At 42.8% G+C, this 22,586-nt stretch overlaps 1 long non-coding RNA gene and 1 other non-coding gene across 2 annotated transcripts; one reads left to right on the forward strand and one right to left on the reverse strand.

The window, feature by feature from the left end:
* Window positions 1-1,342: 1,342 nt before the first annotated feature.
* LOC140708482 (uncharacterized) lies at window positions 1,343-7,428 on the reverse strand. The gene is made up of 2 exons (XR_013537620.1): window positions 6,854-7,428; window positions 1,343-2,362 (listed from the first exon to the last, which is right to left on the reverse strand). It is a non-coding gene; the product is annotated as an uncharacterized LOC140708482 (long non-coding RNA).
* Window positions 7,429-22,426: 14,998 nt separating this feature from the next.
* Window positions 22,427-22,586, forward strand: LOC144583922 (U1 spliceosomal RNA). Its single transcript, XR_013537859.1, has one exon. It is a non-coding gene; the product is annotated as a U1 spliceosomal RNA (small nuclear RNA).

Below are 22,586 nucleotides of genomic sequence, written 5' to 3' on the forward strand. Positions count from 1 at the left end.
GCTCCGCCTCTGCCAATCCAGATTGCCAACAAGGAAAGGGAAAAAAAAAGGGGGTGGGAGAAGGGGCGGGAAGAGGCGATCGCGGGGGAGGGGGTGGTGGAAGGGACAGAGGAGACAGTGGCAACCATCTTTCCCCCCAAATCGTAGTGGTAACAAAGGGGGATCCCTACAAAGACCACCCCTCCTCGATCCTCAGAGCCTTTTTTAGCCAGCCAATTTCGGTTCGATTCGATTGCAAAATACTTTCCTCTTGGGTAGGGGGGCGTGGGGAGGAGGTGTACGTGCAAACACAAAAGGCTGGCAAACAATATGGGAGGCGACGATCCTGCGCCCCCTGCCGGGCGAGGTTCCCGCCATTTCACCCCCTCCCTCCCTCCCTCCCCGCCCAGCTTTAGGGGCCACTGCCGGAATGAAGCAGATGAGCCGAATTAAATCCGTAGTAGCTAATCCGGAATAAAAAACAACAACAGCGCCCTTCAGCCTCCCTAGTAAATCCCCGTGTCGCTTCTTCATTTAAACTCGACGACTGGCCCAAAGAAGCACCTGTGTTTTTTTTTTGAGTCTGCGCCCTGAAGAAGGCGGTGCCTCCGAGCATATGCAGAGTGGGTGCGTTTCTGAGGCGGGTAGTAAACAAGATCGTACTCCGATTAGCAATCGAGTTCTGCGTCATTTTTTAAAATAGGAATTTCGTGGCGGTCTCTCTGGACATCCGCCTAGGACGCTGGATCTCTGCTCGTTAGTTTGGTTTAGGCTGAAAGCCTCTGCACGTGCTCTTAGGCAATTCTTAGATAATAAAGAGAAGAGTTGCAAAGACGGAAGGGTTGGTTTCCCAGGAAGATTGATGTTCTCTTCTGTTAGTTACCTCATTCTTTCCCTTGGTCACCCCCTTCCTCTTTTAAATTAGCGACAGGGTACCCAGATTCAAATTTCAGTTTACTCCTCCTCAGGAACTTTAAGCAAACTCTAGCTTTCCAACCGCTCTTTTCCCACCCAGATTTCAAAAAAGAAAAGCTTTCAAACAAAGGTCCCGCTCTAATTTTGGGATCTAAAAGTAGATCCCACAGACTCTATGTAGATTCTTTAGATTTAGGTGGAGAAGTGAAAATTGGTGGAAGAAAACATAGTGGCCAAAATCTGTTGCTTAGCCTAGTAAAATTGTACTAGAAAGGCCTATAGATCCAGGGGGATTTGGTGAGCCAACTCTTTTGTAAGTTTCATGGATTCATCTGGGCCTACTCTAATTACAGTATCCTTTTGTATACCCTGTGTTCCTAAAACTAAGACATTGTCTTATTATGTAGCTAATATTTACTCAAAAAAAAAAAAAGAAGCATTAGGACTTATTTTCAAGGGATATTTTATTTTTTTCATGTACACCAATCTACTGTACATTTATTCAAATAGCCATGTATTCTTCTGGCTGCTGCACAAGGGTGGAGGGCGAGATTTTACTTAACTGGGGCTTATTTTGGGGTTAGAGCTTATATTGCGAGCATCCAGAAAAATCGTTGTTGTTGTTTAGTCATTAAGTCATGTCCAACTCTTTGTGACTTCATGAACCAGAGCAGACCAGGCCCTCCTGTCTTCCACTGCCTCCCGGAGTTGGGTCAAATTCATGTTGGTAGCTTCGATGACACTGCCCATCCATCTGATCCTTTGACTGTTGTCCCCTTCTCCTCTTGCCCTCACACTTTCCCAACATCAGGGTCTTTTCCAGGGAGTCTTCTCTTCTCATGAGATGGCCAAAGTATTGGAGCCTCAGCTTCAGGATCTGTCCTTCTAGTGAGCACTCAGGGTTGATTTCCTTCAAAATCGATAGGTTTCTTCTCCTTGCAGTCCAGGGGACTCTCAAGAGCCTCCTCCAGCACCACAATTCAAAAGCATCAATTATTTGGTGGTCAGCCTTCTTTATGGTCCAGCTCTCACTTCCATACATCGCTACTGGAAAAATCATAGCTTTGACTATGCGAACCTTTGTCAGCAAGGTGATGTCTCTGCTTTTTAAGATGCTGTCTAGGTTTGTCATCGCTTTCCTCCCAAGAAGCAGGCATCTTTTAATTTCGGGGCTGCTCTCACCATCTGCAGTGATCATGGAGCCCAAGATCCATATTCCCCATGTATTTGCCAGGAGATGATGGGACCAGTGGCCATGATCTTAGTTTTTTTGATGTTGAGCTTCAGACCATTTTTTGCACTCTCCTCTTACACTCTCATTATGAGGTTCTTTAATTCCTCCACACTTTCTGCCCTCCGAGTGGTATCATCTGCATATCTGAGGTTGTTGATATTTCTTCCGGCAATCTTAATTTCAGTTTGGGATTCCTCCAGTCCGGCCTTTCACATTATTTATTCTGCATATAAGCTAAATAAGCAGGGAGACAATATACAGCCTTGTCATACTCCTTTCCCAATTTTGAACTAATCATTTGTTCCATATCCAGTTCTAACTTGCTTCCTGCCCCACATATACTAGGGCTTATTTTCCAAGAAGATCTTATTTTCGGGGAAACATGGTAGTTAGAGAAGGCCTATTTGAGGATGATTTACTACACTAAGCAACAAGACATTGGCCCATATGTAGATAAATCATAATATGGCAGAAAGCAGCAATGACTTGAAATGACAACTAGCTAACGTAAAACAAGAAAGTGCAAAAGCAGGATTACTTAAGAAGGCAAAAGTAATGACTACAGAAGAATTACATGACTTTAATTATAACAGCTCCCGTTGCTTGTCCCAGCTCCCAACAGAGTAGATAAATAGGTACTGCCTATTTAGGTAACAGCATTCTGTGTCTAGATGAACTGGCCACGTGACCACAGAAACTGTCTTCAGGCAAACGCTGGCTCTATGGTTTGGAGACAGGGATGAGCACCGCGCCCTAGAGTTGGACATGACTGGACTAAATGTCAAGGGGAATCTTTACCTAATTATAACAGCATAAAAAGTGAAATTGTTGAATTTTTTCTGTATTTTGATTAAGTTATCAGTCCAAAAGGAGAGTGCAGCCAATTAATGAGAACACTGAGACTTGGAAGGGCGGCTGTGAAGGAACTAGAATAGGTAATCAGGTGCACAAGTGTCAGTGGAGACCAGACCTAACATCTATGCTATGGTACTCCCGATTACTGTGTAGGGATGTGAAAAACTGCAATGAAGCAAGTTGACGGGGGAAAAAATCAATGTTGGAGGATAACTTAACAGGTTGATTGCCAGAAATATAAACAAGTAGCTGCTTGAATGGAACCAGCCTGAACTCAGAAGCAAAATGACTAAACTAAGGCAGTTGTACTTTAAACACATTGTGAGAAGACAAGACTCAATGGAAAAGACAATACTGTACTGTAACGTTGGGAAAATCTGAAGGCAGCAGGAAGAGAGGAAGTGTGCACATGAGATGGATTGTCTCAATAAAAGAAACCACTGCCTTTAGTTTACAAGAGCTAAGCACAACTGTTAACAATAGGATATTTTAGCAATTATTAATTTATGGGGTTGCTGTAAGTTGGAAGTGATTTGACAGCACATAACAGGTTCCACTGCTGTCTCTGTAGCTAACTCCTAAATACTGTATTTGCTGGCATATAAGACTACTTTTTTGCCCTGAAAAACATGCCTCCAAGTGGGGGGGTCATCTTATATGCCGGGTGCACTTCAGCTGGGATAGACATAGCTGTCCATAGTGGCCTTCCGATGCTCGCCCGGTGCTCATAATAGCCTCCTGATGCCTGCCCACCTCATTCTACATACCATCCAGTATCGTGCGGTATCCAGCGCAGCGGCAGTGAGCATCAGCAGCGAGACAGGGGTGACAGCCTTTTCAACATGACCGGCCCGTTCTGCTTGGCGGGAAGCAGTGGTGCTCCGCCCCGCCCCTTGTCTACGCAGAGCTCACATATGCGCACTTGTGCACTAGTGCCGGTCACAGGGAGATGCAGGCGTGGGCTGGAGGTACTGCAGTCGCGCTGCGGCCCGTACAATGGTGACAATGAATAGCACCTTTTATTTGGTGTGTGGAAGGTGTGCGGAAGAGGGGGTAGTCTTATACGGCGAGTATATAACAAACTCTATATTTTGAGTGGAAATGTTGGGGGGGGTTGTCTTATACGCCCAGTCGTCTTATACGCTGGCAAATACGGTAAGTATGCATAGAATGGAAATTTTAAATCACCATCTTTAAATTTTGAAATTTACTTTAAAAAACTAAACTAGTTACAGCTCTAAAGCCAAAGGATTGTTCATTATTGCTATAATTACAGTTTAAAAAACTATCTCTTTCCTTTTGTGTGAAAACAAAAAATTTCTTAGGCGTTCCTTTTAGTTACTTTGGACGGAGGAAAACTTATTGAAATGCTGCAAGCCACTGACTTGTGATACAAAATAGCTGTTACATCTCCTGGAACTATAAAAATAACTAAGATAGTTACAACACAAAATACTGATGTTATTCATTATTATTAATATAAGTTGGTTATGTGTTAAGTATTGTAGGAGGAATTTTATTATAAGTAAATAATTCATTACAGCTGATTTCCAAGCTCTGCTTCAATTGTGTGTGCCTATTTCAAAAAAGTAAATTTTCCTGCGTGGCACTAGATCTTGCTCCAGAATTTTCTTTATCTTAGGATAAACACCTCCAGAGGTAATGTTAGAACCCTGATCAAGTGGAACTGAAACAAAATTCTGTATTTTTAAAAAAAGCATATATATTAGAAGAAGAAAAAGAACGGGAGGTCATAGCCGTTTTCAAATATCTTGAAGGGTTGTCATGTGGAAGATGGAGCAAGCTTGTTTTTTCTAGCTCCAGACACTAGGACTGTAATAATGGGTTCAAATGACAAGAAATGAGATGTTGCCTAAACATTAGGAAGAGTGTCTTGGCAGTAAGAGCAGTTCAGTACTGGAATGGACTGCTTGGGAGTCAATACTGAGTATGCAATGGGATGAAGCAAAATCAGCAGAGAATAATGGACATGGAAAGGTAGATCTCGGTAGATGCCCCAACCTTAGAGCGATAGACACACACAAATATCGCTTGCTTCCCATGGCCTATTTATCACAACTTGAGACATATAAGTTTAGGAAAGCCTTTACTCTGGCTAGATGTGAGGCCTTTCCCTCAGCGGTGTTGGAAGGCAGGTTTAAGAAGATCCCAAGGGAACAGAGACTCTGCCCTTGTGGATCTGGTGAGATAGAATCCATTGAGCATATGATGCTCAGATGTAACAGGCATAAGAAGATTCGAGGAAAATATATTACACCTCTCTTAAAAGACATGACAAGCCAATCAGACTCGGACTACTGTAACCAATTGTTAATTGATCAAAATTGGATTACTACAGAGCTGGTAGCGAAATTTTGGGCAGCATGCCATAGTAGCCAGAATAGATAGCCAAACATAGACATTGGTATTACATTGTTATATTTGTAGCTTTATTGCTTTTTGCTTATTTGATTTGGCTTTTTGCAGTCTATGTCAGTACTTGAAGCTCTGTATTTAATTTTGTTTTATATATATGGCTTGATGCTGTAACAATAAAAGTAAGACTGCTTGGGAGAGTGGTCGGCTCTCCTTCACTAGAGTATTCTAGTTTTTGAAAGGAAACCTGAAACTGAGTTCTTGCGATCTCATTTTTTGGGGTGTTGCTCTACGAGTAGAGGAGACTTGGATTCAAATCGCTGCCTAGAAATTCCATTACCTGATGATCAGGTTTAGCCCCATCCTAAAGAAGGCCTTAAGCATCTCCTTTTACTTTCTTCCATACAAATGAACAGGAACCATGCAGTTCTGTGCAATGGTGTGGTGGGGCCCAGACTCTCAGAATCATAGTACTATCAGAAATAATGACATTACTTTCCATCCTTTGGGGCCATCTGTTCCCTCTGAGTTTAGCTGCAATCCACAGAATAGCTATGGGGGAAATAGATTTTCCTGCAAAATTATGCTATTATGAATTATACCTCTTATAAAGCAAAACATTTTAGGGTGGCTTGTTCTTTAATTAGCAGTTAAGACCCATCTGTTTTACAAATAACAAAAAACCAGAACATAAAACATATCCCTGGTAAAGATAAAAATGATTAGAGCTGGTCTCTTCACATAGCTCAACATGCAAAATTTTGCATTGTTGGACTTTCCTTGGAGCATAGCTATGGGCGCTGTCATAATACGCACTTGTACAGTACTACAGAATGTACCACCACAGCACTGTGAGGGAAATAGAGGTGGCTCACAGATGTCTGTGGAGCAAAACAGAAGAGAGAGAAAAAGCTGTATTTACAATCCTACAACAGGACCAAAGGCTACCCTCCATTTTAACAAAGGACAGTGCAGCTGTCTTCATGATTGGCATTTCTCAAGTACTGTGTTAAAGAAAAGAACTACAAGAAATGATGAGAACTGACAAATCAGTGAGGAGATCTGGGATATTTTAGCAAGGGAAATAAACCTCTGGAGCCCCATCCTGTGTACACAGAACTGAGGCTACAGGAGCCCCTGAATTGTAGTCCTTAAAATATGGAACAGCATCGTGAAGGAGATTCAGTCAGTCTCTCCTTTAACAATTTCAAAGTTAAGACTTTTACATTTTAGAGGGAATTGTTTAGTGAAAGTTCCCAATAATTCTCTGTTTTTTCATCTGTTATTATTTCTGTTTTTTAATTCCCTCCTTTGTTTTCCTTGCAGCTGTGGCTATTTTGGGTGTTGCTTTTAGAATCGTTATTTTGTTCATATATGCATGCACACATGTACATATTATTTGTGGACACACACATACTTTTTGAGTGTCCCTTTGGTACAGAAAGACGGTACCAAAACCAACATAACAGAAAGGGTATGTATTTAATCACTTACCAGCCTTTTCCTCGTCACTGTTTTTTCAGTCTGTCCTGCCTCATAAGACTGTTTTGAGAGTCAAAGGGGTCGGCCGTGCCCATGGAAACTCCCCAGAGATTTTTGAAGGGAGAGTGGTGTAATAAATAAAAACTGGTTACGTGACCTTGTAAATGTCCGCTTTTGTTATGATCCTGCATTCCCTAGAATTGTGGTTATACTCCTGAACTCATTGCCAAGTTATCTTCTGATCGCTGTTGCTACCCCAACATAGCCCTGAATAATTTGATGAATTCAGAATCTACTATACATTTCTTGTGGCTTGATAGTACACATTTCCACAGTTTTTGGCCTGGATCCCAACTCAGACCGGAGCCCCAACCGAATCTCTTAATCTAGGGAGGTTGCTAGTACATAGCTATGTGTTTAACTTGGTGGGTCATAAGTCCTGCTATGATACGAAATGTCTGCCTACATGCCTTTCCCCATGTTAAATCGCACAGAAACCTAACGAAATGCTGCTGAGGTGTAAAACTACCATCCGGACAGCCCCAGAAGATTTCTCCTTCTCTTGGATCTTCTTGCTTTTCTCACATCTCACAGCTAGTGGCTGCGTCTTGTTCCTCACCCACCCACTTAAATGTTGCTTTTTCTGACAGGGCTGGGCGGGACTGTTTTGCCTGGCACATTCTTTTGGCATGCCTGTCTGGTCAAACCTGTTAGTCCCTGCACTGTTTGCATCCTGGATTAATCCTAGTGTGGGTTGTCGTCAGCCAAAGACACACACTTCTCTGTGCTCATTTGCTGAGCACCCTTTAGGCCCCTCACAACTTCTTTGTTGAAATATCTTGGGAGGAGAGCCTGAAGATGCTTCCTCTGAGGCACAGCTATTAAAGGCTACCTCAACTCTGCCACAACCAAGTGTGTTATTGATACTGACCTTAAGCCGAAACCGAGGGCCAAAACATACAATTTAAGTGTGTTTTTGTGTCTCTAAGGTACAGGAGTCCAGGGGGGTGTCCCTCCCTGTTGAATCAGCTGAGTGTGGCTGATAATGGAGTGTCTGTGTCATAGTAAGAATAGAGGGGAGGATTTAACCCTGTTAATTCTTGTGAAGGTCCCAAGTAAGATCCTTCTTCTTAAGCTGATTTTACTTTGATGAAAGCCTCCTTGATTGGCAGCAGGGTGGCCACATGAAATGGAGGAAAAGGCTTCATGATTGTATGGAAGAGACAACTGCAAGACAAGTAACACCTGCTAAAATGTATTTTTCTACACAGCTATCTACTACTTCACATGGCCATCTTGAGGTGATGTCAATAGGAGTTTCTTCCCCGTGCAAATACTGTAACAGTTTCAGAATACAGTAGTTTCTTTAGGATTAGTGTAGGAGAAGAAAGTGTTAAATCACACTGCCTCTGTTTCTACCCTGATTGTGTACCTGATCAATGCCCTCTCCTTAACTGATGCAACAGCAGCAACAAAACCATTCTCATATTAAAAGAATTTAAAGTGATATCTAGTCTGGGCCTGACCTTAATCAAAGCAAAGGTACATTGTACATGAGCACACAAGAGGATCCTGCTGGATTAGACCAAATGTCTATTTAGTCCAGTATTCTTTCCACAGTTGGTGTGTCAGATCATAGCATAATGAAGCTGGAAAGGCTATAAGGCCATTAGGTACTATACAATCTTCTGTTCAATGCAAGAATACAAATGAAAGGGTATCTGCCAGGTAGTTCTCTTAAGTTTCTTTGGAATGCTTCCAGTATGGGAGTACCCACCACCTCTCGAGGTAATTGATTCCATTGGTGTGCTGCTCTAACAGTTAGGAAGTTTTTCCTGATATTCAACCGAAATCTGGCATTCTGTAACTTGAGCCAATTGTTACCTGTGGGAAATCTAGAAGCAAGATATGAGGCACTTTTCTCCTTCATCTGATATTGAGGGGCAAACCTCTGATATTAAAGGAAACCATACAGCCATCATGACTGGTAGTCTTTGATAGCCCTGTTTTCCATGAATTTGTTTAATCCTTTTCAATATCATCCATTGTGGCTATCATCACAATGTGTGGAATAAAATGTCTCCACCCCCCAAAGAAGAGAACAGATTCCTGTACCTTTAACAGTTGTGTGGAAGTAGAAATTGTCTCATAGTTTATCATGTAAACTCTCTGTGTCGAAATTCCCACTTCTGCACAGCTAGTAAAAGTATGCCCTCTTTTGCAGAGGCTACACCATGTGGTAGTGAATCCCCTAATTTTAACTATGAGCTGCATGGCGACTTCCTTTTATTTGTCCTGTGTGTCCCAATTCATTGAGTGATCCTTTTGATCTGGTTATGACACATGGTAGCTTGGATCATCTCCTATGGTGATCCACATGAATTCACAGAGTGTGTGTGCCTCTGAACATGTGAAAAATGCTTTCTTTTCACCAGTGAGTAAACACAGTACTCTCTCACACACAAATATCTGGGTTTGGGTAGCAGGTTTTTTGAGGGCAGCTGTGGAGTTAACATGGCATTCCTCATGTTAGGAACACAGCATACACAAAGAGAATGCACAATCTGCAAACCAGTGGAAGAGACATTTTATAGAGAGGGAACAAACACACACCTCGCTATTTATTTCATTTATTTATGAGATTTATTGCCATGAAAAGACCAAGATGACTTAAACAAGAGTCCAACAGAACAGTCCTATTCAAAACAGCCGTCACAAAATAAACAGCCTTCCCAAAGAATCAGTTGCAAAAAAGATGGAATGTTGCAAATTATATATTTAATAAGGTACATGATTCACCCTGTATCATTCATTCCTCCTGTGCCTCTCAGGGCATCAAGCCAGGTTTATAGAAAAATTCTGATCCCAGCCTCAGAGGCCAACAGGCAAAAGGATCTGGCCTCAGGATGAGGCAGCCTGTCTCTGGCGGCAGACTTTTAGGTACCATAAAAGGATAATAAAATTGCAGATTATTTTATTTATATTTTTAGTGCTGCAAAGGAGTGAACACCAATCAGGCATTCTTCCTCTCAAGACACTAGATTATCTAGGCACTTATACAGAGACACAGAGACAAATGCAAATGTACGGATCTGTGAAATAGGACAGGTTTCTACTGATTTATTTTTTTACTCAGCAAGTAAGCTATCAAGTGAGGACAGCTTGGGCTGGGACTCCTTCCTCATCAGTCTTCCTCTTCCTCCTTATTATTGTCAGTGTGTGTCTACAAAGTCCAACTCTATCCACTACCTAGGATCGGATATGATCCTGGACTTTTGAAGAGTATGCATGCCTTTCTGGGATGTCTGAGGTGACATTTGACAAATTGATGTTGTGCTAAACCCAAAGCTCTCCCAGCCTGGGTGTATTGGAAATTACTTAGGACTATCCTGGCCCTGGCCTAAGGTTGTGTCAGTATAGTGGCTGTGAGTCTGGAATGAGAGGGATTTGGATATGGTGTAACTCATCTTTTCCCCCAATCTTCCCATGTTCTGCCTTTCTTGGCTCTTCTGCTGGCTGATGTCAGCCTGCACAGCCATTGTGCTGACAGATCTAGTTGAGAGGCGTTTGCCTATTCCAAACCCACCATTCCCAACATAGCTTTGAGTTTGGATTGCACTGCTTGTCAGGGAAGTGCAAGTTCTGGAAGGTTCTACCACCTGCTAAGACTTCAAGTATGCCCCTGTGGCAAACGCCATGGCCTGTGTGTGTTCTGTGCCATCAAATCGGAATCGACCCTAATAGGGCTTTCAAGATAAGTGAGTTACCAGTATTTAAGAAGTGGTTTTACCAGTTCTACTCCCTCAGTGAGCTTCTGTTGCCAAGTGGGGAATTTGAACCCTCTTCTCCAGAGTCCTAGTCCATCATTCTATCCACTACTAGACCATACTGAGAACCCAAGCTAGAGAAGTGGATAGCTTAGCTTCCAGCTGGTTCCAGAGCACATGTAGAATGGCTGTTCTGTATGTGCATCCTCTCTGGCAACTGGTTGCAGAAGGAAACCCTCAGTCCCTTGCGCAAGCGGAAGCACCTATTGGAGGCTTTCAAACAATCTTCAGCTTGTGTAAATATAAACTGGAGAAAAGGAGAGGGAAATACAGGATGCTCAGTTGTCTGAGTCCTGTCTGTGAAAACAAACAGGATACTGACTTGTCATCAGAGGATTGGCTGCCAGGTATTGAATAAACCGCAATAAGTATAGATATAACAAACATGTGGAATTGTTGATGAGTACTGGAAATAGATCTTTGAACACAGATCTTCAAGTTGTTAGCAGCACCAGCAACATCCCCCCCTCACAAAATGAGACCAGACAAAGCTAGTTGGGCCTTGATGGTGTTGGTTCCACAGATATGAGATTGAATTCCTACTGAGGTGCCCAAATATTTTTCACTGCTGCAGCTCTGAAAACAATGTAAAATTGTAAGACTTCACCTCTTTCAGCAGGCTTTCCACTAAGCCAGCATTTTTAGACTTCTTAGAGCTGAGAATAACTGTTCTGCTTGTGAATTAAATTTTATGCCTGTTTTACTGTTATACCCAGTGGAAAAGCTTGGGTTTGGAGTAGGTGCGGGACATCTGTGAGCCTCCCAAATTTTGTTCTGCTCCAGTTCCCATCAATTCCATTTAGCAGGGGCAGCAATGGGATTTGTAGACAAAGAAAATCTAGTAGGCTAGACATTTTTAATTTCTACAGCATGAAAGGGGGAGTATTAATTACTTGCAGAGGAGTGTTGAACCTCCTATTCTTTGTGTGAATCACTTCTCTGAGCATGCCTTCTGACTGAAAGGAATCTGACTGAAACCTCATATTAAGACACCAGAGATGGCCTCTTCATTATGGTTGCAAGGTCTGCAGCATCTGTCCATCAGGAATTACTGAATAAATTATCATTCAGCACATATGTGGCCACATCATTAGAAGACAAGACTCACTGGAATGACAACAATGCTTTTAAAGATTGAAGGCAACAGGAAAAGAGGAAGACTAAATATGAGATGGACTGGATCCATAAAGGAAGCCACAACCTTGAGTTTTCAAGAGCTGAGCAGGACTGTTAATAATAATACATTTGGGACATCACTTGTTCATAGTGCTGAATAAGTTGGAGTTTACTGCATCTGACAGCAACAACAAATAGAAATGCTGAAAACTTAATTGCTTTATTGCTCATCTCATGTGCATCAAAGGCTAACATAAAGGATGCATGGTCAGATCAGTAAATCTTACAGAGGTATAGCAGGCAGTCTTCTTTCCAAATAGGTATTTTGAGCGTCTGGAAAGCTTTTAATTGTTTAGGCTGCAAGCCTATGCATACGTATCTGGAGGTAAGTTCCACTGAACACACTGGGGCACATGGCTGAGTAGCCATGCATAGGATTGCATTGTTAATCACTTTCTCATGACAAACAATCTGGGAATTACTGCATAAGCCAGTAAGCCTTTGTAGAATTGATTGGGCTTTGGCTGGTAAGCTGTAGGCAGCTTTCTTCAACCAGGGTCCTTCCAGATGTTTTGACCGGCCACTCCCATCAGCCTCAGTCGGTGTTCCAATGTGCTGGGATGATGGTAAGTCAAAAGCATCTAGAGAAAGCTGTTCTGAGGAAGGATGCTAGGGCTTGGAGTTTATTACCATTCTGTAGCTGATTTTAGTTTGTGCTGTATTGGCTCTTGTGTTTTTTATGCGGAAGTTGGTATTCATTTTCTCTTTTTTACTGTAAACCTTCACAAGCCTAAGTGCATTAGATAGGGTTAATACTCCCCATTACATACAAGGAAGCATTTTACAACAATCCATTTACAGGAGCAAAACAGCCGTCACTGATTGACCTAGCAATATTTCCAGTACTGAGTAACAAAACCACAGTCATATAGCTGTCTCCTGTTTCACTGCTGAAGAACTTTGAGAGAGGGGTGTTCAAAATACACCTTTAATCAGCCAAGCTCAAACTATATGACACAGAGAGCACGCCATCAGTAACTGAAAGCACATTCATCTTTCAGTAGTGCAGTACCACAACTGTCCCTATTTTGTCTTCCAACCACAAAACAAAGCAAGTTAGTTTGCAAGCTGAGAGCCTAGAACAGATTAGAAAAACGCCTGCTAAGACAGGCAGATGTCGTTCAGCACTCAAGGAATTCCCACTTCTAACAATATGCTCTTTGTATCATATAGTTTGACTCCTAATTGGGTGGCGGGCCATGAAATCCATTGTCAAAATCCCTATTTGGCTTTGCTGTGACTCAGGTCTACAGTATCTGGTTCTTTGTGCCTGTTCTCAAAAATACCAGTCTGACTGTATGTTGATGCTTCCAAAGAAATCGTCTGCCATTTCTCTTTCCCTTGCACATCCTCAGCCCCCTTTCCCCCCCTCTTGTTTTTTTTAAAAACTCAATTCTAGGACATGTTGTTCCTGGCCCGCCCATAGCATGGCAAAGATATCAGCCTCCTTTCTGCGCTATTCTCCTCCCGTCTGCTCTTGAACTTTAAAGGAGTGTGACCAAAGAAAAGAGCAGAGCTCTGGGCATAGACCAATATGCGGTCTGTTAGAGAAACTTCTCTCTGTCTACTTTGAAAGCAAGGAGCACAAGATAATACCTTGCAGAATCTGGAGGAACAATTTTGGCTGGGTGAGGAGAGGGGGAAGCAGCTAGTGAACGTCAGGGGAAGGCCATTAGGAGATTGGGTCGTATATTTCTGTGGGTGTGCATACAGGGATCCAGACCTCAAGGTGATCTTGTGCACAACTTCCTAGGATCATGGAGACTTCCCTGTGGTAAGGAAGACAGGACAGGATGTAAAGCTGTGGGGACAGGTCTCAAGGGGAGGGGGGATTTAAGGAGTTGGTTTTGGGCTCCTGGCCCCACTTGGCCTAAGTTTAGAGAAGCTGGCAAAGGAAGCTGCAAAACAAGCTGAGGGGGGTCGGGTTGGAGACAAGGAGTGTCTCTAAAAATAGGACACTTGGCAGAGCATGTGAGGGGAACAAGAACTGATTTAAAGAGACACCAGAGCAGGCATGGGGCGTGGGAGACACCGGCCCTTTGAGCAAGCCCCAAACACACTTAACCCCACACTGGGCAACAGAGAGAGCTAATCCCTCCATGGTCTAGATGGAACCAGCTGTTCCCAGGGCATAAAAGGGCTTAATTTTTACAGGAGGAGTGGGTGGGCTAGATATTTGAACCCCTGACTTCTTTCCTGAAACAGCAGGCAGGTAGTTAAAAGGAGGAAGGAAGGGCGGGAAATGTGTCTCCCTGGGTACATAGAGAAGAAAGTTTAGCAGGGTGTTGGACTCTATGACCTAATAGGCTCCTTCCAACTCAATTATTATTATATGATTCTGTGAAAGTGTAACCTAGTGGTGAGAGCAAACAGAAGGGCTGTCTTTTACGAGCCAAGACTCTTGGGCCTAACTATGCTTCATGGTGGGTGGGTTGTAAGATGAGGGATATACTATATCAGTCAGAAACTTTTAACAGGAGATTATATTTCATCCACTCAATTTAACCACCCTGCTGTAGTTGGGTGGTTAATGAACCTATTCTCTGCAACCCTTGTACTGAATGCTGATGAAGTTGTGATTTTAAATGTGTGTGTGTGACAGCAGAAGAAGAGAATGAATAGTGACTCCAGATCAAATAACAGAAGTATATTATTTTGAAGTAAGAATGGCTTTGAAACTGAAGGAGGGAAAGTGGAGGGTCATCATGATCTTGGAATTGGCACATCTTCTGTTTTAAAAGAAGGGCAGCCAAATGCAAAAGAGAGTGAAGTTCCTATGTTTTTAGTAGTTGCGAGGCGAGGGAAAGGTTTTGGCAGCAATGAGAAGAAGTTTCAGCCTCGGATATTCTTTGTTCTGTAAAGGTATTACAGGAATTTCATTTGTCCTTTGAAGAGTGCAAGGGCCTAGAAGCCAGAGCTCCATGTTAAGTGGTGCTAAGAATCTATTCAGATTAGCTATTCCTAAACATGCTTTAATCACTTTATTGTACTTTAGTGGAGTCAAAAACAGCACATATTTAAAAAAACCCTCTTGTAATGCCTTCTTCTCCATGTGGATTTTAATCCTAACGGTTGGATGCACATAGCCAGAATATGATAGTTATTCTATTTTAAAGAACAGAATATTGGTTCTCTTTGGCCTCTTCTCAAAAGACACATTTCCTTGGGTAAAAATTTGGAGGGGCTGTTCTGAAGATTGGAATTCAGCCAAAAATTATTCCAGTGTGATTCTATGGGGATAAATTTCAGCTGCAAATTGCCACAATTAGCTAGACTGAGGAGTCAGCTAGATACAGCTGTCATGTGCTGAGTTGTGTGAATGGTGTGTGATAGCAAATGCCTATGCCGACTTCTTAACTTGCAGTACTTTGGAGCTGAAATTTATGCTGATGGAGGTATGCTGGCAGAACTGGGATTCTGACAATTTCCTTGTACTGGTTACAGTGTTAGACTGGGATTTAGGCAATCCAAATGTATGGTTCCACTGAGGCATGGAACTCAATGCGTTACCTGGGCCATGCAATACTTCTCAGTCTGACCTACCTCACCAGGTTATAGTGAGGGCGAAGAAAACCATGTATACCACTCTGACCAAGTGAGAGTGGGAGAGGTGAGATATAAGCATAACGAATGAATAAAACACTAGGAATTTTCTGGATTAAACTACAGTATATGAAGACTGTAGTCATTTATAAATGAAGTCACAGCTGTGGTATGAGATAGAAAGTCCTATGGTGTAATAGTTAGCACTTGGGACTTTGAATCCAGCTGTCCAAGTTCAAATGTCTGTGGGACCTTGGAGAACTTTTAGATTGAACTGCTGGATAGCTCAGTGGATTAGAGTTGGGAGTTCGATTCCCCACTGTGCCTCTTTGAGAGGGGCTGGACTCAATGATCCATAAGGTCCCTTCCAGTTCTGCAGTCCGGTCCTGCAGTTCTAAGAGGAGGATTATAGTCCCTAAAGTTCTGGGTCTTATTTTGCTGGGTATGAAGGGTCTTTTTAAGGAAGAGACTTTTTTATTTTTCTTGTACCTTTAACAGCTTTATGACAGGTCCTAGTTCAGTGGTGCAGCAGCAGAAACCCTCACCTGTTGAATTTCTAAGTCACACAGCTGTTAAAGACCCAGCAAAGCAAGTGTCAGCCCAGCAGCTGCCCTTGGGGGAAAAAAAAGCTCTCCATTCCCCACTTCCTCCCACCCGTGTGAGGCTTTGGCTGGTCCTCGAGCCAGGACTCTGGGTGAGGCAACTTTTCCCATTGAAGGGAACAAAAGATCCCATGCCGGGTGCTGTGAAGGGTGTGTATATGTGTGAGAGTGAGCAAAGGAGACTTCTCAATGTCCTTTTGTGCGCCAGGGCTGGCCTGCCAAGGCGTGGGACTTGCAGGCTTGACAAACAGCAGCCCCCTTATCCCCTTCTTTTCAGCTTTGACCTGGCCCTGAGGCTCCCAGTTGGCGGAGATTTGTGTCAAGGGGTGCTCTGCTGAGGGAAGGCCTCTCCAGTGTGGGGCAGGGCGGGGGGGGGGAACCTTTCAGAAAACAGGGTGGCTGAGGAAGGGAATCTGGATAGGCTTCCCTGTGGGGATGGTTGCCATGGCAATTTGGGGAAGGGGGATGTGAGTCCAAAAGGAACTGGCTTTGAGCCTGGAAATGTGTTGGCACCGAGAGAGGCAAGCCGCCAGGAGTGGCAGGCCAGGGCCGGATCTATTCCACCCCTCTAGCACCCCCGAGCTGCCCTGCGATCAAAGCCGAAGGGGGAAAGCCCTGGAATTATTCTCCTAGAGCCAGCTGGTTGTCCTGATTTGGGAACAGAGGGGTGGTTAAAAAAGAGGGTGGGTTGGTTCCTTAACCAGCTTCCTCCTGAGCCTGCCAGACTCTTAAGTCTGCATGTGAGCATTTGCCAGAGGTGGATAAAAAATCCTTGCTTGCTCTTGAAACATCCGGTTTTTGCACGAGTGAGGAATTAACTCCTGCCGCCTTGCTGCCTCTGTCCAGTTCTAGGTCATGGAGTCATTTGCTAACCAGTGCAGTTTGCCAACTATACCAATTTCATAAGCACCCAGAAATGGCAGTCTTCTGTAGTTTCAAAATCCACCATTACACATAATCAGAGATATATTTTCTGTGAGACAGCAAAACTGAAGAATCTGTGGAGATACCAGTGAAGATTACTGTAGATGGTTTCTCATTGGCTAAGCTGAGTCTAAGGACACTCCATCTTCAGACGTGGTATGCCACTAAGAACCCACTGCTTTGGGGCAAATGACATAGGAGGTCAATGCCCTCAGCGTGAAGCAAGTGGATGGAACTTTACCCAAATTCTAATACATGTATGTATGGCTGTTCAAATACAGTAATTCTCAATTTTGGATCCCTAGATGTTCTTGGACTACAACTCCCAGAAATCACTGGCCAGCACAGCTAGTGGGGAAAATTTTGAATTTGAAAAGCTTGGAAGAAATCAAAATAAACAAGGAGATTTGCCCCTGCCTCTTTGATACCAGAGGAAAGGCTCTTAAGGAAAGGGATCCTTAGACTGTCATTTTGGCTTATTTTTATCCTCTCCTGCTCTTCTTTATGGATGCTTTCTTAAACATTTCACAACTTGTAATGCCCACTGGATGTACATCTAGACGAGTGGTTCCCAACCTTGGGTCCCCAGATATTATTGGACTAAAAATCCCAGAAGCCTTAGCTACTAGCTGTACTGGCCAGGATTTCTGGGAGTTGTGGTCCAAGAACATCTGAGGTCCCAAAGTTGAGAACCAGTGTAACGAAAGATTCCTGAGGTGGCTACAAACGCTGTGGGTCTGAAAACTTTTCACAACCCCAGAGAAGTCTAAAATGTTTCACCTAATCCACCAGGGATCTGTGTTGCTAACTCAGTTCTTAGTTTTGCCCTCCTTGCATTATTGAGGCTTTGTTGAAATGTCTTAAGAAAGCGAGTGCTGGCAAGCACAAATAAAAATACCCCAATGTTATGAACAAATTATGCCATGCCAATCTTGTTTCCAAGTCTGTCAGGATTTCATTGGCAAGAACAATGTAATATCTCTTGACATAAGCAAGCTGTTTGCATGGTTCCAATAGAGATTTTTACAGGTCAGCTAGAGAAATGGGGTTTAGAAAGTGACACAACACAACACAACACAAGGTGGGAAGTCACACCCAAAGAACAGCAATTAATGAAACAGTCTGGATGGGAACACATGCCCTCTGATTAACTTATTAAAGAAACTGGCAGTACACTCATGACATTTACACATGACACAAAACTGGAAGAAACTGCAAGTATTTCAGAGGATAAAAATCCAAGCCATTTTTAATTAAATGAGAACACAAAGCTGACATGAAAATTCATGTGCCATAAAATGATACACTTTATATTGGAAAGAGAACGCAAATGTGTATATATATTTTTAAAAAGTCTTTTTCAAAGAGTAAACATATGGGAAGTGCTAACAGGAGTAGAATTTAAACCAGGGCAATCTCTAGAGTTCTATGCCTATCCCTGCTCCTTGATCACATTGATTTTTTTCTTTTAAAATGGCACTTTTTGGCAATTAAAAAAGCCCTTTCGTGTCGTTTAGTGATCAATTTATTTCAAAAAGTTTGCAAATGAGTGTCAGAACTCCCAGGGTCCTTCATGAAATATGGTGTTGGAGGTGCAGGACTGTAGTGGGGGAGGACCCAGAGAGTCTGGAGGCTAAATAGGTCTAATAGAGAAGTGAGTTGAGGAGATCGTGAGGTTTGCTAAAGTACAAAAATACAAAGGATCTCCCTTCCCCTCTTTTCAGGACAGAATATATTCAGTATACATAGAATGTTGTATGTGAATTAGAAATTTGGAGCACTGGGATGGGAGGAATGAAACTGATCTTTCTAGATGAGGAACTGCTATATAGCTCAGTAGTTTAAGTATGGAGGCCAGAGGTTGGGAGTTTAATTCACCATTGTGTCTCCTTGACAGGAGCTGGACTTGATGATCTATAGGGTCCCTTCCAGCTCTGCAATCCTAAGATGTTGATGATGGTGACATGGTTGGCTGACATTCTGAACAGGTATTCCTTTTTGCACACTGCAAACTTCTGTTACAGTTTCTTGAATATACAGTACAGAAAAAGACACTGGGTTAAATTCTATAGCAGCAGTTCTTAACCTTGGATAACCCAGGTGTTCTTGGACTGCAATTCCCAGAAGCCTTCACCACCACCTGCATTTGGCTGGGGTTCCTGGGGGTTGCACTCGAAGAATACCTGGGTTACCCGAGGTTGGGAACTACTGCTCTATAGAAAATTAGAATCAGAATTGAAACCTGCAGCCTGTCACTGCTGCCAAAAAAGGACTAATGAACCATCAGATGGCATGTTTAACAGTGTTGGGATTGAGATGGGGGATGCAACTTTATCCTGTTTAGATAAAGATATGCCTGTAACGTGCTATTCTGAGCATGTTACCATAGTCTCTTGAGCCTGAAGGATGCCTACTACTATGCCTATAAACCTAAATGGCACATATTGGATGTGTAACTCATTTGAACATTTAGCAAACAAGCAGGTTGGCCAAAACATGACCTATTGGACCACTGGGCATTGGCAAAGCCTATGCTGAAATATTATGACAAGTTTTGATTGCCACATCAAAGGAGAAAACAAATGGAATGGGGACACATTTTATAAAAGCAATATAGGATGTGGCGTCTATGGTTACAAAGGAACTACGCCTATTTAACTGGAAAAAAAAGAAAAACTAAGCAGGACATGATGGCAGTTCTAAGGTATTTAAAAGTAGGCTGTGTGCCAAGAAAGGCTAAATTATGCGCCAAGAAAAATTAAGGTGGAAAGCACAGACTGCACATTAAGTCTCAATAATACAAAATGTAGGCCATATCCTTTAGCTGTATATTCTTAGGAGAGCTTGTTAAGAACTGTGCATGACAAGCTGACAGTCATGGTGACAGGTCTGTGTAGCTTTGGTGGAGCACTGCACAGAGACAGGGATGTTAAAGTGATGATTACATCTCTGGCCTTGTGACCCATCAAACCAAATGAGTCCACCAGCATCTGAGGAACATTTGACAGTCCTCATGCTCTTGCAAACTTAAGTCTTATGTAGCTCTTAACAGATGAGCATATTTGACAGGCAGACTGCCCTTCGCTTAGCATATCCCAAAATCGTGCAGGCTTGATGATACACAGTAGAAGTGGCCAAAGGGGACCGCAAAAGTTCACTAATGTTATGGACAGAAGAAAAAGGACCTACTTGTTCAATCTGCAAGAAAATAAAGACTTAGGGTGCATGCCTATGTGACCTGGAAGGACGTCCCACTCAACTTAGAGATAAGGATGCATATAAGCAGACAATGCAGGCTATGTCCTAAGAACAATTGTCTTTGAAAGTTAGAATGGCTGAAGTCTATTACTGAAAGGATTGGGAAAGGTCAGCCTGCGAAGTTATAGAAGTTTATTGATGAAGATGAAGAGCTTGGGCTCCCCTAGGAAAATGAAAGAAATCTGGTAGCTGTGTACCAAAATTCGAAGATCAGACTGGTTGATGGATGTGTCTTCTAGACCCACCAAATTCAAATGAATCCAGATCTGTTTAACTGAAGTCAGTTGGACTGCAGTATCTTATGAATCTGTCTGAATGGGCCCGATTTGATTCTGGAATAAGTCAAATATAAAGCACATTCCTAATTCCTGACCATGTTAAACAGAAAAACTCAATGCAGCTCTCTGGATTACTGAGGGTTTTAATGTTCTTCAAGAGGATAGTGCCACCTCATGGCTACTAACAATAAGTGAATTTAAGCAACACACTGTGAGATGATTAGTCAATTCTGCAGTTACCATTTTTAAAAAGTTTGCCTGCCAAACACACAGCAGAAAAAGAGAGAGAGAGAGAGAGAGAGAGAGAGAACAGCTCTTTTAATATGACAAATATGATACAATCAAAATTAAAAGAAAGCTCACAGGGTGGTGGTGCAATATCTGAATCCACCAAAAATAACTTGGATGCAAACGCATTTTAGACATACAGGCTGCTTCATTCCATTCAAGGGACCAAAGCAGTTGGCTAAGCAATTAACTTGATCTATCCTTCTCCGCATCATATGGCATTTGCCTCCAAAACAGTAAATGTGTTTGAATTCCGTAGATATGGCCCCCCTTCCCCCTTCTACATACACTTTGCCTGTAAAATCATCACTAAAGGTTTATTGTCCAAACACTGGGTTTTCCTCCAGCTGTGCCAAATGAACCATACTAAATGCCAGCCACCATAGTCATTTTCTCAATGTTACTCCTCTAACAGAACCATCACCCTATTTTCTGCCATGTCTCAACTGTTTACACCATGCAGTTCCTATGCTAACAAAAGTGAAACCATCTAACTTATGTTAGTATCTCGGACAGCAACTCTTTAATCATTGCATGGCTGTTGACACATAGTGTGCCTATTGCAGTCTGGAGCACTAGGTGTGAATGATAGGCTTCAAACTCAAAACTGAAGCCTCTCATTGCATGGGACATAACGATGTGCTGGCCAAACTGCTCACACTTCAAACACACCTTCCACATGAGAACATCTGCTCTATTCCAAAATTCTATTTGTTGTTAAAAAGGTTTGCATAAAAATATATTGCCACTTAAAATTTCCTTCCCAAAAAGGAAAATTGTCTGAGAAAATTGTGGTGCCTCGCAAGACGATTTTAATTCACTCCCCATACCATATTGGGAAAAAACCATCCCCTCACCTGCACTGCCTCTGGAAATTCAATGGGTCTCAAATGGCCGTCCTCCTCTTTCTAGCAACAAAGAAAGAAGATGAAAGGAATCAAAGCAGCCCCCTGGCTTTTGCCCTGATCCTTTAACATAGGGGAGAAAAAAAATGCAATATAAGACACCACCAGGACTTGCCATCTTTGCAACAGATCCTGGTGAAAAAAAAAAACAGAGATGAAAAGGAATCTATAAAAGCCAGAGAAATCACAAGTATAATCTCTCACTAACATAAATTACGCAGTTGATTTCACCACATTTGGGGAAATCACAGGGATTAACAACATACCTAAAGTACAATGGACAAGGCTTTTGCTGGGAAAAACCATTTTTATGATATAGTATTTCTATTGTAAGGTATGAGTTGGAATGGCCCTTGCACCTCCTACCCCCTTCTGTCCCCTGACCCCCCAAGGCATGGTGACCCCCTGGCTGCACCTCCCACTCATTACAGGGCTGCACAGCCCCAATCCTGCCAGAGGCCAAGACAGCTCCTCATTGTTTTGGGGTGCCCTGCGGGACCCCCATCAGGGGCTAAGTGTTCCTCCCACAATCCTCTAGTGCACATGTATTAGCATAGATATTAGCATATGCTAATACCTGTGCACTAGAGGATTGTGGGAGGAACACCTAGCCCCTGATGGGGGTCCCGCAGGGCACCCCAAAACACAGAGGAGCTCTCTTGGCCTCTGGCAGGACTGGGGCTGTGCAGCCCTGTACTGAGTGGGAGGTGCAGCCAGGGGGCTACCATGACTTTGGGGGTCAGGGGACAGAAGGGAGTATGAGGTACAAGGATTATTCTAATTTATATTTTTCTGGGGAAATACCATGTCATAAAAGTGGTTTTCCCAGAGAGAGGATCATTCATTGCATTTTGGGTGTGCTACTGATGCCTGTGATTTCCCCAAATGTGGTGAACTTACCTGCATACTCTGTGTTAATGGGAGATTACATTTGTGATTTCCCT

The sequence above is a fragment of the Pogona vitticeps genome, chromosome 6, assembly GCF_051106095.1.
Source record: "Pogona vitticeps strain Pit_001003342236 chromosome 6, PviZW2.1, whole genome shotgun sequence".
Classification (NCBI taxonomy): Eukaryota; Metazoa; Chordata; class Lepidosauria; order Squamata; family Agamidae; genus Pogona; species Pogona vitticeps.